The sequence below is a fragment of the Sphaeramia orbicularis genome, chromosome 2 (genome assembly GCF_902148855.1).
Source record: "Sphaeramia orbicularis chromosome 2, fSphaOr1.1, whole genome shotgun sequence".
In the NCBI taxonomy this organism is placed as follows: domain Eukaryota; kingdom Metazoa; phylum Chordata; class Actinopteri; order Kurtiformes; family Apogonidae; genus Sphaeramia; species Sphaeramia orbicularis.
In genome coordinates this window covers 30,146,473-30,160,293 of record NC_043958.1, presented here as the reverse complement: position 1 = coordinate 30,160,293, position 13,821 = coordinate 30,146,473, and the positions used below count along the sequence as shown (strand labels likewise).

Below are 13,821 nucleotides of genomic sequence, written 5' to 3'. Positions count from 1 at the left end.
GTCCATCTTTTGACCTTGGAATAATATTTAAATCAGTTCTTTTAGTTACATTTTTTGTGATTATAATTCCAAGATACTTCACTTGGTCTTTCACTAGGATATTAGCTCTACTGTGAACATCACTGGTATGAACAGATCAGAGCTCACATTTTTGGAGGTTCAGTGATAAACCAGATGCTTTGGACAAAAGGTTCATTTGACCAATTGCTTTAAAGGAGCTGCCTTCAGTTCAGGAAGTAGTGGGGCTGTGCATATGCTGCATTCCAGAGTGCTGGGAGGTAGAATCTATCTGACTTGGACTGAATTCCATCCCACCTCAAAGTATTCCAGGTGATCCACGTTGAACAGAAACTACAAACATGGAGATGGCAGATCTAAACTCTGTTATGGAAAAAATAATACTCTACTAATTCGTCTAAAATAAAGAAGGGTCAGTTCAAGCGATCAGTGTCTTCAAGGAAGAAAGTTTATTGGAGCTCCAATAAAGGGGTACAGATCAGAAAGAGGCTGAGGCTGTCTGTCTGAGAGTCCCAAGAATCATCTGAGTTTCTGTGTCTTATACCAGAGCCAGAGAGACCCAGAACTCAGAGAGAAGGGCTCTCTGAGAGTTCTGTGAGATCTCAATTTTATCCCCCCCCCCCCCCCCCCCCCCCCCCCGAAACCGACACCTTAATGCGGCCCAAGTGGAACAGGTCCGGGTCCGAAGGTTCTGCCTATACATCTACATCTGGACCGGAAATGACTGTTTGGAGTCAGTGTTCACTAATGGAGGAGCCACTAATATATGGGTTAAAACAGGAAAGAGGAGCTGAAAAAATGAAATAAAAATGAAAATAAAATGGAATAACAATGAAAGAAAAAAAAAAAAAGAAAATTACAATAAAATATAAAATAAAAATCTAATTAAGTAAAATAAAATACAGTCTAAAATTGTATGAAATAAAAGGAAATAAAATAATGAAATAAAAATGAAGCAACATAAAAGAAAATAAGTAAAAGAAAACAAAACCCAAATGACATAAAATACAAAAAAAACAAAAAAAACAAAAAACAAAACACAATCATATAAAAAATGAATAAAATAAATATTTTTCAGGGTCTCATTGTTCAGTGATTGGAATTTTTGGGTTTTTTTTGTAAGCTTTGTGCATAACAAACATGCACTGAAAAATATATTTTTTGGTGTAGTAATTATTATTAAGTTAACTGTCACAATTTTTATTTTCTAATTTTAAGTATCGGTGAGAACTGGAGTTATTCAAGTAAAACTAAATATGTCATTTGTGTAATAAATAAACTGTGTGGGCACAGTCAGTTGTATTCTGTATTTTCACATAATATTCAAAGGTTAGAGTCAGTGCACATGAACCTAGAAATACCAAAGAAGTTTTAATAGGCAATTTAAACTGCAGAACAAATATGTCAAATGTTGTGTAAATGTTACTTAAATATTGTCCATTAATAAACGTTAGAAAAAGTATTGTAGCAAGACACACTGATCGTAATGTAATATAAGTTATAAGTCTATCTAAATGAACTACCTTTACTCATATTCATATGAATAAATAAATAATGGTGTTTCTACAGTAGGAGCTGTATTTAATACTAGTTATAAGTCTGTTTAAATTAACTACCTTTACTCATATTTATATGAATAAATAAATAATGGTGTTTCTACAGTAGGAGCTGTATTTAATATTGGTTATAAGTCTGTTTAATGAACTACCTTTATTCATATTCATATAAATGAATACATAATGGTGTTTCTACAGTAGGAGCTTTATTTGATAGAAGTTATAAGTCTGTCTAAATGAACTACCCTTACCTATATTCATATGAATAAATAAACAATGGTGTTTCTACAGTAGAAGCCTTATTTCATTTTCAAATAGGCGTGTCAAAACGTTTGGTAACATGTTTTGACAGGGTAGCATCAATCAATAGACGTCACTGTCAATATACACTACTGGTAGCTTACTTCAACGGAGCGGTTCAACTTGACAGAACACTGGTTCCGCATACAGACCAATATGATCTACAGTAAAATAATAACAGCAGAATACCCTACAAAAAAGAATGACTCCATATTTTCTTCTCGGTTTGATGTGAAAAAAAAATAAAAAATTACACTATGCCTATAAATAATGACAACTTCACATTTTTGTCTTTGTTTTAGTGCAAAAAATAACATTAAATTATGGAAATACTAACATTTACAAACTATCCTGTAACAATAAAATGTGAATAACCTGAACAACCTGAAATGTCTAAAGAAAGTTAAGCCCAGTTTTAATAATTTTCTGCCTGTTGGTCAGTGTTTAGTGTCTTCGTGGCAGATACTTTAGGGCAAAAATAGGGCTGACAAACCACTGCAGGACCCACAGAAACTGAAGTCAAGGTCATTGAGACTGACGGACAAACAACACTACATTCATGTAAATATTCTTTATTGTTAATGTTATACTACCTGTTCTTGTATGGAGAAACATATTAAGTTTGACATGTACCAAGCCTTTGAAAAGTTCAATAAAAATTTGAATTAAAAAAAAAAAAAAACTCCAAATGTCAGTATTAGGTCTGAAGCTTTTTATATTATATATCAATGATGTGATGCATGATGCTATGTAGAGCTATGATGCAATGATGATATGTAGAGCATCAAAATTACTGAAATGTATCTTATTCGCAGATGACAAAAATATTTTCTTTTCTGGGGAGAATTTGCAGCAGATTTTGGAGACGAATTCTGGGTTAAATAGTGAACACACCTGTTCAGTGCACCCTTCAACGCAAATAGTGAGTGAACGATGGCTTAGCAAACGAAACGATCGCAGAAACGGAATTTGGGTTTGTTAAGCCTCTGCGTTCGCTGACCCATCGTTCGTTCTCTATTTGCGCTGAAGGGTGCACAAACAGCTGTGTTCACTATTTAACCCAGAAATGTACCCCTGGTTAATGTATATGCCTGGTTAGTGTGTTGGTCTCATTAGTGTGTTGGCCTGGTTAGTGTGTTGGCGTGGTTAGTGTGTTGGTCTGGTTAGCGTATTAACCTGGTTAGTGTTTTGGCCTGGTTAGTGTGTTGGTCAGGTTAGTGAGTTGGTCTCGATAGTGTCTAGGTCTGGTTAGTGTATTGGCCATGTTAGCGTGTTGGTCTGGTTAGTGTGTTGGTCTGGTTAGTGTGTTGGTCTGGTTAGTGTATTGCCCATGTTAGTATGTTGTGAATGGGCTGTTTGCTTGGTCCCTCTACTTACAGGCAAAGCCCAGAGTGCCTATGTGCAAATGGACACTGAAGACTCGGATGACTACGACAAGGTCAAAGAAGCCATCCTAGCAAAGTATGAGGTCACTGATTAAACTTACTGTCGTCGCTTCCGATCCCTGAGGATTGAGCCCGATGAGACGCCACGGGAGCTGTATGTTCACTTGAAGGACCTTCTCATGAGATGGATCCAGCCAGAAAAATCCACGGTGAGGGAGATCTGTGAGAAACTGATCCTGGAGCAGTTTCTGCAGATGATCAGCCCTGAGCTGGAGGTCTGGATCCGGGAGCATGACCCTAACACCGCTGAAGAAGCAGCCCGCCTTGCCGAGGCCTTCACATCTGCTCGGAGGGGGACCAGAGCTGACTACTTTGGCCGGGGACCTCGCCAAGCCCTGCCAAGTAAGTCCTTTGGGGGTGATAAGGGGTGTGGTCCAGGTCAGGGTAAAAGCAGTAATAGGCCATCTTCATTCCACCACCAGTCTCGCCCAGCTAAGAAGCTCTCTAGAGCAGCAGCACAAGAGATCAAGTGCTATAATTGTAATGAATTGGGTCATACCCAGTACTTTTGCCCAGCTTTAAAAACAAAGCACTCGTTACTTTGTTCTGTACCTAGGCCAGCAACAGTATAGACAGGTCAGAGGTTAGGGCCTATAACTCCAGTGCTCGTTAATGGCCACTGTGTGGAGGCACTGTTAGACTCAGGTTGTTTTCAGACTCTAGTTTTATCTAGTCGTGTTCCAGCTGAGTGTCAGTCCACAGACAAAACCCCTTTAGTCTGCATTCATGGAGATGAGCATTCCTATCCTACAGCTGAAATTTATTTGACTATTGGAGGACAAACTTACCTGGTCACTGTTGCATTAGCCAGAAACTTACCTTACCCAGTCATTCTCGGGAATGACATTCCCACACTTCCTAATCTCATTGTCCAGTCTGACAGTAGCCAGCTTGAGGTGTCAGAACCCACTGTAGTGTCCTCTCCGGTTGTTGAGTCCAGTCCTAATCATGTAAAACAATGTAATATATTTACCAGAGCCCAGATTGCTAGGGGAGTGTTGGAGGAGCTGCCATTTTGTGATGAGGAGCTAGAGGCCCAGCCATGCAAGACGAGGAAGTCTAAGGCCCAAAAGAGAAGGGACAAGTTTGCGGGCACACAAAAAGGGAAAGAAGAGCTCTCCAAACCCCTTAGTACTTTCGACTTCTGCATCCCATCAGATATTGGGACTCTGCAGAAACAGGACCCTACATTAAAGTCCTGGTTTGATAAAGTCTCAGACAAGCAGGGAGTTAGTAAGGTTAGCTGCTTGGAGGAAGCCAGCTATGTCATTAAAAATGGTTTTCTATATCAAATTAAAGACAAAAATATGGCCCTGGCCTTACCAGAGAAGCTCAGAGAGCAAGTGATGGAACTTGGTCACTCTATTCCCTGGGCGGGCCATATGGCGTTTCAAAAGACTTTGAGAAGGATTGGCAGCAGGTTTGTTTGGCCGTGCATGTATTCTGAGGTCTCTAAATTTTGTAGTTCCTGTAAAACATGCCAGTTAACATCAGGAAAGAGAGTAGCTCAGGCCCAGTTGCAGCCTTTACCAATTATTGGCACCCCCTTTGACAGAATTGGTATGGACATTGTTGGCCCCTTAGAGAGAAGCTCAACAGGCAACCGTTACATCCTGGTAACTTGTGATTATGCTACACGCTACCCTGAAGCCTTCCCACTCTGGTCCATCAAGGCTAGGCAAATTGACAACTGTCTGCTTCAGCTCTTTTCTAGGGTAGGAGTAGCAAAAGAAATACTTACTGATTGTGGTACAAATTTTCTGTCTAAACTCCTCCAGCAAGTGTATCAGCTGTTAGGGGTAAAGGGAATTAGGACCACCCCTTATCACCCTCAAACGGGCGGGTTGGTGGAGCGTTACAACCAGACACTCAAGAGTATGTTGCGCAAGTTTGTCTCCTCTACAGGAAAGGACTGGGACCAGTGGCTCCCCTACCTGCTCTTCGCATACAGGGAGGTCCCGCAGTCATCGACCGGCTTCTCACCCTTTGAACTGCTATATGGATGCCAGGTGAGAGGGCCTCTGGACCTGGTGAAGGACCACTGGGAGCGCACTGAGTCAGAGGGAGACAACATTGTGGCATATGTCCTCAAAATGAGGGAGAAGCTGGAAGCAATGGCAGCCCTGGCACAGGAAAACCTCAAGGCAGCACAGAGACAGCAGAAAACCTGGTACGACCAGAAGGCAAAGGACAGAGTCTTCACCCCAGGCCAGAAAGTATTTTTACTATTACCTACCAGTGATAATAAACTGCTTGCTAAATGGCATGGGCCATATGAAATCACCAGGCAAAGTAGTAATGTCACTTATGAACTGTACATGCCTGAAAGACAGAAAAAACACCAGGTTTTCCATGTAAATCTGTTGAAGGAGTTTCATGCCCACCCAGAGCCTTTACAGCAGTTTTTGGTGCGAGCTGTAAAGGATGAGGAGGTGTCTGAAAAGTTTTTCCCCACCTCTGCCACAGAGTCTGCTGCCATTGACCTTTCTCATCTCTCTCTCACTCAGCAGGAGGAAATAAAACCCCTGTTAGATCCAGATCTGTTTCAGGAGACCCCCGGCTTCACCTCACTGTGTACCAGTGTACGCACAAGATCCGGCTGTACACACAAGATCCGGCTGAAGAAGGATGCTCCAGTGAAACAGAGGAGCTGCTGGATCCCTGAGCGGTGGGTACCAGTGCTGCAAAAATAAATTAAATTGATGTTAGAGCTTGGAATTATTGAGGTCTCTAACAGTGAGTGGTGTAGCCCTGTTGTTCTCGTCCTCAAAAGGATGGTTCTCTACGCTTTTGCATTGATTTCAGATTCCTGAATGCATTATCGAACTTTGACTCTTACCCGATGCCTTGCATTGATGACCTGTTGGAGCAAGTTGCCAGTGCAGCCTACATCACCACACTGGATCTCTCCAGAGGCTACTGGCAGCTGGCATTGGCCCCAGAGGCAAGGGATCTGACTGCCTTTTGAACACCTTTTGGCCTCTACAAGTTTAGGGTGATGCCGTTCGGCCTGCAGGGGGCTCCAGCCACTTTTCAGAGACTTATGGACAGTGTGGAGAGGGATGTCTCTGAGTACTCTGCGGCCTATCTGGATGACATGGTGGTATACAGTCGGTCCTGGGAGGAACATCTCCAACACCTCCAGGAGGTGCTGGAGAGGATCCGTGCAGCAGGACTCACCATTAATCCTCAGAAGTGTGCTCTTGCCCGCAGGAAAGTCGAGTACCTGGGTTACACCATTGGCTTCCGGAGGATCAAGCCTCAGGTGGACAAGATGGAAGTCATCAGCTTGTTTCCTGTTCCCACCACTAAACGGAAGGTCAGGGGATTCATCGGCCTGGTCGGGTGGTACAGGAAGTTCATTCCCCAGTTTGCCAAGAGAACCGCTGTCCTGAATGACCTGACTAAGAACTCAGCCCCTAACAAGGTTCGCTGGACAGACAAGTGTGACAAGGCCTTCAGGGACCTCAAGGAGGCAATTTGCAGTTGGCCTGTCTCCATAGCCCTGACTTCGACCGGTCCATCATCCTGCAGACCAACATTGTGGCAAATTGTCTGTCCCGTGTGGCAGAAGACTGAGGCTTCGCCTTCCCGAGAAGGGGGGGGGGAATGTGACAAACAGCCGTTTGTCACTTAAGTATAAATACAGGCACCTTTTTTCACTTATGCACTTTTCAGCACTTGCACTTTGTTTGAAAGAGGAATTATTGAAAATATGTAAAAAAAATTTGTGGACCATGTCATCTCCTGCCTCCGCCTCATCTCCTTCCTCATTTCACTGACCTCCAACCGCTAAATGGCCAGCCTATGTCACAGTGGGTTAATGTGTTGGTCTAGTTAGTGTGTTGGCTTGGTTATTGTGTGTGTCTGGTTTGTGTGTTGGCGTGGTTAGTGCAAGGGAGTAGGTTTGATTCTCATATTGGAGAGGACACAAATGTCTGGTGTATTTTCGACCAACTCGATCTGTAAAGCGTCATGAGATAACTTTTGTCATGATTTGGCGCTATATAAATAAGATTTGATTTGATTTAACAAAAGTGCTCCAAGGCAGCACTCCTGAAAGTTGATGTTTTTTTGTATTTGCAATCATAATTTCACATCATGTAGGGCTGATCAAACAAGCAAACAATCATAGTCAGTCGGTTTGAGCCATTTTGGCACCCTAGCTGATATATGAATTTGGTCCCCCCCCTCCCTTAAAAACACACACATGCACACAAACACACATACATATGGGGGGGCACGAAGAGGAGATACATGAAGCATGAGAGGAGATGCACAAAGCAGCCAGCAGTAAACCACATAGAAACATATATAAATCAGATAGAAACATTTATAAACCACATAGAAACATATCAAACAGCCAACTAGCAGTAAACCATATAGAAACATAAATGAATTAATAACATTTATAAACCAGCCAACTAGCAGTAAACCACATAGAAACATATAGAAACCAAATAGAAACATATAGAAACCAGCCAACCAGCAGTGAACCATATAGAAACACATATAAACCACATAGAATCATTTATAAACCACATATACATATAGAAACTAGCCAACTAGCAGTAAACCATATAGAAAAAGATATAAACTACATAGAAACATGTATAAACCACCTAGAAACATATAGAAACCAGATAGAAACATTTATAAACCACATAGAAACATATATAAACCACATAGAAACACATATAACCCAGTTCAGCAGCAGTAAACCACACACCTTTGCCAATATCTCATATCTTAATAATCTACAGTTCCATCATTAGCCAACTTTGCTTCAGTTCAGTTCAGCTAGCTGTAGCTAGTAACATAAAACATATTTTAACATTATAAAAGGTTACATACCTATACCTAATTTGATTATTTTTCTGCCTCCTCTTCTCTCCTCTTCTAAACTCTACAGCTAAGGCCTTGGAAGGCCTTTTCATGGTGATAAACTCTCTATCCTTTACCTGGATGTTTAGTTCTACACCTGTCTGACTGTCATTCAGCTCCACTCTGTCTCCTTCACTCACACACACAGTGAGCACCGATCTGGGAGAGCTCACCTGAGAAATTACAGGGGGGGTTGTTGTTTTCTTTTTGTTTTCCTTTCATTTCTTTATTTTTAAGACAATTAATGACAAATTATCATGTTATCAGTTATCAGCCTATGCCACTAACCGGTCCTGCATGCACCGACACACATACTCACGCACATGCAGGCAAACAAGACACATGTACAAATGTAAATGTAAATGACACCTCTGATATTCAAATCCGTGTAGCTGATGTGACCCAGGCAGAACAAATGCATACATGTTGACAACTTACGCTAAGCGGCTGGTGATATGAACTGCCTCCTGTCCGGTCCAACTTTCTGTTTTTTTCCTGTCTGGTACAACGAGCGGATAACTGCAGCGTTTACAAGTAGATGGAGTAACAGCGGGGACAGCCAATCACATGTACAATAGCAGAACCGCAGAGCCAATCGTACTGTGAGAATTAGGTTAGAGGCGGGACTTCTAGCAGAGGCTGACTATTAATCCTTTGTGTGCCATAATCATTGGCTAAACACTACGGACAGCGGTAATGTTGGTAGGGACAAAACAGTAGTGGCTGGATATTGGTAGGGGCGTGTCCCTAGCATCCCTATGCAATTCTATGCCCCTGGGTTAGTGTGTTGGTCTGGTTAGTGTCTAGGTCTGGTTAGTGTGTTTGTCTGGTTAGTGTCTAGGTCTGGTTAGTGTGTTGGTCTGGTTGGTGTCTAGGTCTGGTTAGTGTGTTGGTCTGGTTAGTGTGTTGGCGTGGTTATTGTGTTGGCTGGTTATAGTGTTGGTTTGGTTAGTGTGTTGGTCTGGTTAGTGTGTTGGTCTGGTTAGTGTTTTGGCCTGGTTATTGTGTTGGTCTGGTTAATGTGTTGGTCGGGTTTGTGTGTTTGCCTGGTTAGTGTGCTGGTCTGGTTAGTGTCTAGGTCTGGTTAGTGTGTTGGTCTGGTTAGTGTGTTGGTGTTGTTAGTGTGTTGGTCTGGTTAGTGTATTGGTCTGGTTAGTGTGTTGGTCTGGTTTTTGTGTTCGCCTAGTTAGTGTTTTGGTTTGGTTAATGTTTTGGTCTGGTTAGTGTGTTGGTCTGGTTAGTGTGTTGGTCTGGATATTGTGTTGGCTCAGGTCCAGGGCCAGGGTTAGGGCTCCGGGCTTGGGCTCAGTTCCAGGGTTAGGCTTAGGGGTGAGGCAAGGGCAAGGGTTAGGGCTCTGGCTCAGTTCCAGGGTTAGGGTTAGGGCTGATGCCAGGGTTAGGGCTCTGGGCCCAGGCTAAGTTCCAGAGCAAGGGTAAGGGCTCCGGGCTCGGGCTCAGTTCCAGGGTTAGGGTTAGGGCTCAGTTCCAGGACAAGGGTTAGGGCTCCAGGCTTGGACTCAGCTCCAGGGTTAGGGTTAGGGCTGAGGCCAGGGTCAGGGTTAGGGCTCAGAGCTCGGGCTCAGTTCCAGGCTCCAGGCTCCAGGCTCCAGGCTCCAGGCTCTAGGCTTCAGGCTGCGGGCATCGGGCTCCGGGCTTCCGGGCTCCGGGCTCCGGGCTCCGGGTTCCGGGCGCCAAGCTCCGGACTCCGGGCTCTGGGCTCCAGGCTCCGGGCTCCGGGCTCCGGGCTCCGGGCTCAGTGTCAGTTACAGGCTCAGGGCTCCAGACTGCGGGCTACATGCTCTAGGCTCCAGTCTCCAGGCTCAAAGCTCCAGGCTCCAGGCTCTGCACACCGGGCTCAAAGCTCCAGGCTCCAGGCTCTGCGCACCGGGCTCCAGGCTCCAGGCTCCAGGTTCCAGGCTCCAGGCTTCAGGCTTCAGGCTCCAAACACAGGGTTAAGGCTCCAGGCTCCATGTTTGGGGTTATTTCCAGGCTCCAGGCTCCAGGCTCCAGGCTCCGGTCTCGTGTTCAGTTCCAGGCTCCAGGCTCCGGGCTCCTAGCTTTGGGCAATGGGCTACAGGTTCCAAGTGTCCAGGCTCCAAATCTCCGAGCTACAGGCTTCGGGCTCCAGGATCCGGGCTCCAGGCCCAATGCCCAGACCTCTTGGTGAACCCATGTACCACACACTTAAGCACCGCTTGTGGTGGAACCGAGTACTGAGAATCCCCAGCGCCGAAAGAACTGTGCCCTTCGGAAAACCATGTGGAAAAATTAAAAGTGTAGCCGGATGACGGTGGAGTGAGTGAACAGACTCAAAAACAGAAGTATAAATTATATTATCTTCCTCTCCGTGTCAAACCAAATTCCTGAACAACCATGCTGATTGGTCCGTCACCAGGTCAGTACTGGGACATCCTTTGCAAATGACATTTACAAAGACAGATGATCTTAAAGAATGAGCCTAATGGACTCGGTTTTGACACTAAGCTGACCTTTTGCCTCTCAACATCTGTGTCCCATTATTCTTGCTTATCCAGAGGTGAAGATGAACCCAGAAACGAACAAAGGACTGAATGATAAAATCACTCTATGTGCCATGTAAATAATGTATTACATTATGTGTTAATGTTGATTAACTCAGCACGTTAACTCTTTTATGCATGTAATACTTAAGCCATTTGCCTGACCTGTGGTTTCACATATGTGTGTCCTGATCATGTTCACGGTAAATTATGTGAAAGTAAGAGTATCACTGCTTATAGCATGTCTGAATAATCATGCTATTATTTTACTGATGCTTAAGTGAGGTTACAGGTGATGTATAAAGTTTAAGAGGATCTTATTTGAGGATGCAAAGTTTTCTTACAAGGCTAAGCCACAGTCCTCTCCCCCTCTGTCTTCCCAAGAGGGAAGAGAAACGTGATATTTTTGAATATTCACGAGGAGGCGTTTTCCCACCGAAAACAGACAAAGAAGGCAACGCCCCAAGGCATCGATAACTCATCTATATGCACGAGGAAGGCGTGGCAAGCTGGTTTTTGGACAAACTATAAAAGTAAATGAAACCAACTTTTCAGCAGAGCTTTTTCCACCCTGGCTGCTCTCACCTACGCAAAGAGAAGAGCTCTTTCCACCTTTGCTGCTCTCACCTACGCAAAGAGCTTTCTCCACCTCTTCTGAGCTCTCACCTAAGAACAAAGAGCTTTCTCCAAGGAGTCTTGACCATCTCCTTGGCTCTCAGAGCTGTTCCATCTTCTCCTGGCGAGCTTTCCAGAACCAGCCGCCAGAGCCAGCTGTGAACCTCCTCCAGCCAGCAGAACTTCAGAACTCCAGACCTTCAGACCTCCAGCGCAAGCACGTCGCTTCACAGCCTGTTCCTGCTTCGAACTACGTCAGAAGACTTCATCCATCTGCCGTCAAGGCCGTGCCAGTTGCTGCATCCGCACCGCAACAACTTGTAAGAAAACTTGCTCCTGATTTATCTGAGTTGGTGTTATTCCAAGTTAAGTAGGTTTACCTCAACGTAACCTCACTAACATTATAATCTCTTGAATATAGCTATCTGCCAACTTAATTTACATATTCTCCTGTCCATAATCTCCTGCTCCTTTGGTTGTATTTGTCTCTTGTCTTTATGTTATTTGTGTGTCTTAGTTTAGTTAATAAAGTATTTATATGTATATAAATCCATTGCCTCAGTTGTGCTTTGTGTACTATTATTCACACATGGGTTCACTGTGCAGTCCACGAACTATCACCTATGCAAGATTTCCAAATTATTGTTTTGAGTTGATTTAAGTTTAAGTTTGGTTATAAATCTATAATTAAATTAATCAATAAATCAACACTCAATAAATAATTTGGTATCCAATTCTTGTTACAAAAGAAAAAAAAAATTGAAAGAAGACTAAGAAAAAAATTGACTTAGATTTCATTTTTTAGTGTTTCACATGAAAAGAAGCTGTTTTGGTCACTTTGAGACTTGGATTTTTTTTTTCTCAAGCAGAACTTCATGAACTGATAAGAATTGAACAAAACAGCAATAAACCACTTATTTCTTACTTGTTTTTACAGATTTCCTGCTTTTCTGAGTAGAAGAGGAAAAAAATGTCATTTTTGAGCGTTTCAGATGAAAAGAAGCTGTTTTGGTCACATTGAGACAAGGATGTTTTTTCTCAAGCAGAACTTCATGACCTGATAAGACTTTAAATAAACAGCCATAAAACACTTATTTCTGACTTGTTTTTAATGTTTTCCTACTTTTTTGAGTAGAAGAGTCAAAAATGTCATTTTTGAGCGTGACAGATGATAAGAAGCTGTTTTTGTCACTTTGAGACAAGGAACTGTTTTTCTCAAGCAGAAATTAATAACTTGATAAGACTTCTTCAAAAAAAAAGCCATAAAACACTTATTCCTGACTTGTTTTTAGTGTTTTCCTTCTTTTCTGATTAGAAGAGACAAAAATGTCATTTTTGAGCATTTCAGACGATAAGAAGCTGTTTTTGTCACTTTGAGACAAGGATGTTTTTTTCTCAAGCAGAACTTCATGATCTGATAAGGCTTTTGACAAAACAACCATGAACCACTTATTTCTTACTTGTTTTTTTTTTGTGTTTCCTTTCTTTTCTGACTATATTGGTAAAAATGTCCTTTTTGAGTGTTTTACACGTTAAGAAGCTGTTTTACTCACTTTGAGACAAGGATGTTTTTTTCTCAAGCAGAACTTAATAACTTGATAAGATGAAAAAAAAAAAAAAAAAAAAAAAAAAAAAAAAGAAGCCATAAAACACTTATGCCTGACTTGTTTTTAGTGTTTACCTTCTTTTCTGAGTAGAAGAGACAAAAATGTCATTTTTGAGTGTTTCAGACAATAAGAAGCTGTTTTTGTCACTTTGAGACAAGGATGTTTTTTTTCTCAAGCAGAACTTAATAACTTGATAAGACTTCTACAAAAAGACATAAAACACTTATTTCTGACTTGTTTTTAGTGTTTTCCTTCTTTTCTGAGTAGAATAGACACAAATGTCATTTTTGAGCGTTTCAGACGATAAGAAGCTGTTAGTCACTTTGAAGACGAGGATGTTTTTTTCTCAAGCAGAACTTCATGACCTAATAAGACTTTGACAAAAAAGCCATAAACCACTTATTTCTGACTTGTTTTTAGTGTTTTCCTATTTTTCTGAGTAGAAGAGGCAAAAATGTCATTTTTGAGCGTTTCAGATGATAAGAAGCTGTTTTTGTCACTTTGAGACAAGGATGTTTTTTTTCTCAAGCAGAATTTCATGATCTGATCAGGCTTTTGACAAAACAGCCATGAACCACTTATTTCTTACTTGTTTTTTTGTGTTTCCTTTCTTTTCTGAGTATATTGGTAAAAATGTAATTTTGAGCGTTTTACACGGTAAGAAGCTCTTTTTCTCACTTTGAGACAAGGATGTTTTTGTTTTTTTTCTCAAACAGAACTTAATAAACTTGATAAGACTTCTACAAAAAAGCCATAAAATACTTATTTCTGACTTGTTTTTAGTGTTTTTCTTCTTTTCTGAGTAGAAGAGACACAAATGTCATTTTTGAGTGTTTCAGACGATAAGAAGCTGTTTTTGTCACTTTGAACAAGGATG

General features: G+C 42.0%; 1 long non-coding RNA gene across 1 annotated transcript; it reads left to right on the top strand.

Moving 5' to 3' along the window:
• The first annotated feature begins 260 nt into the window (after positions 1–260).
• On the top strand, positions 261–13,395 carry LOC115435424 (uncharacterized). Its single transcript, XR_003937693.1, has 3 exons — positions 261–383; positions 2,316–2,323; positions 13,385–13,395. It is a non-coding gene; the product is annotated as an uncharacterized LOC115435424 (long non-coding RNA).
• Positions 13,396–13,821: the final 426 nt, after the last annotated feature.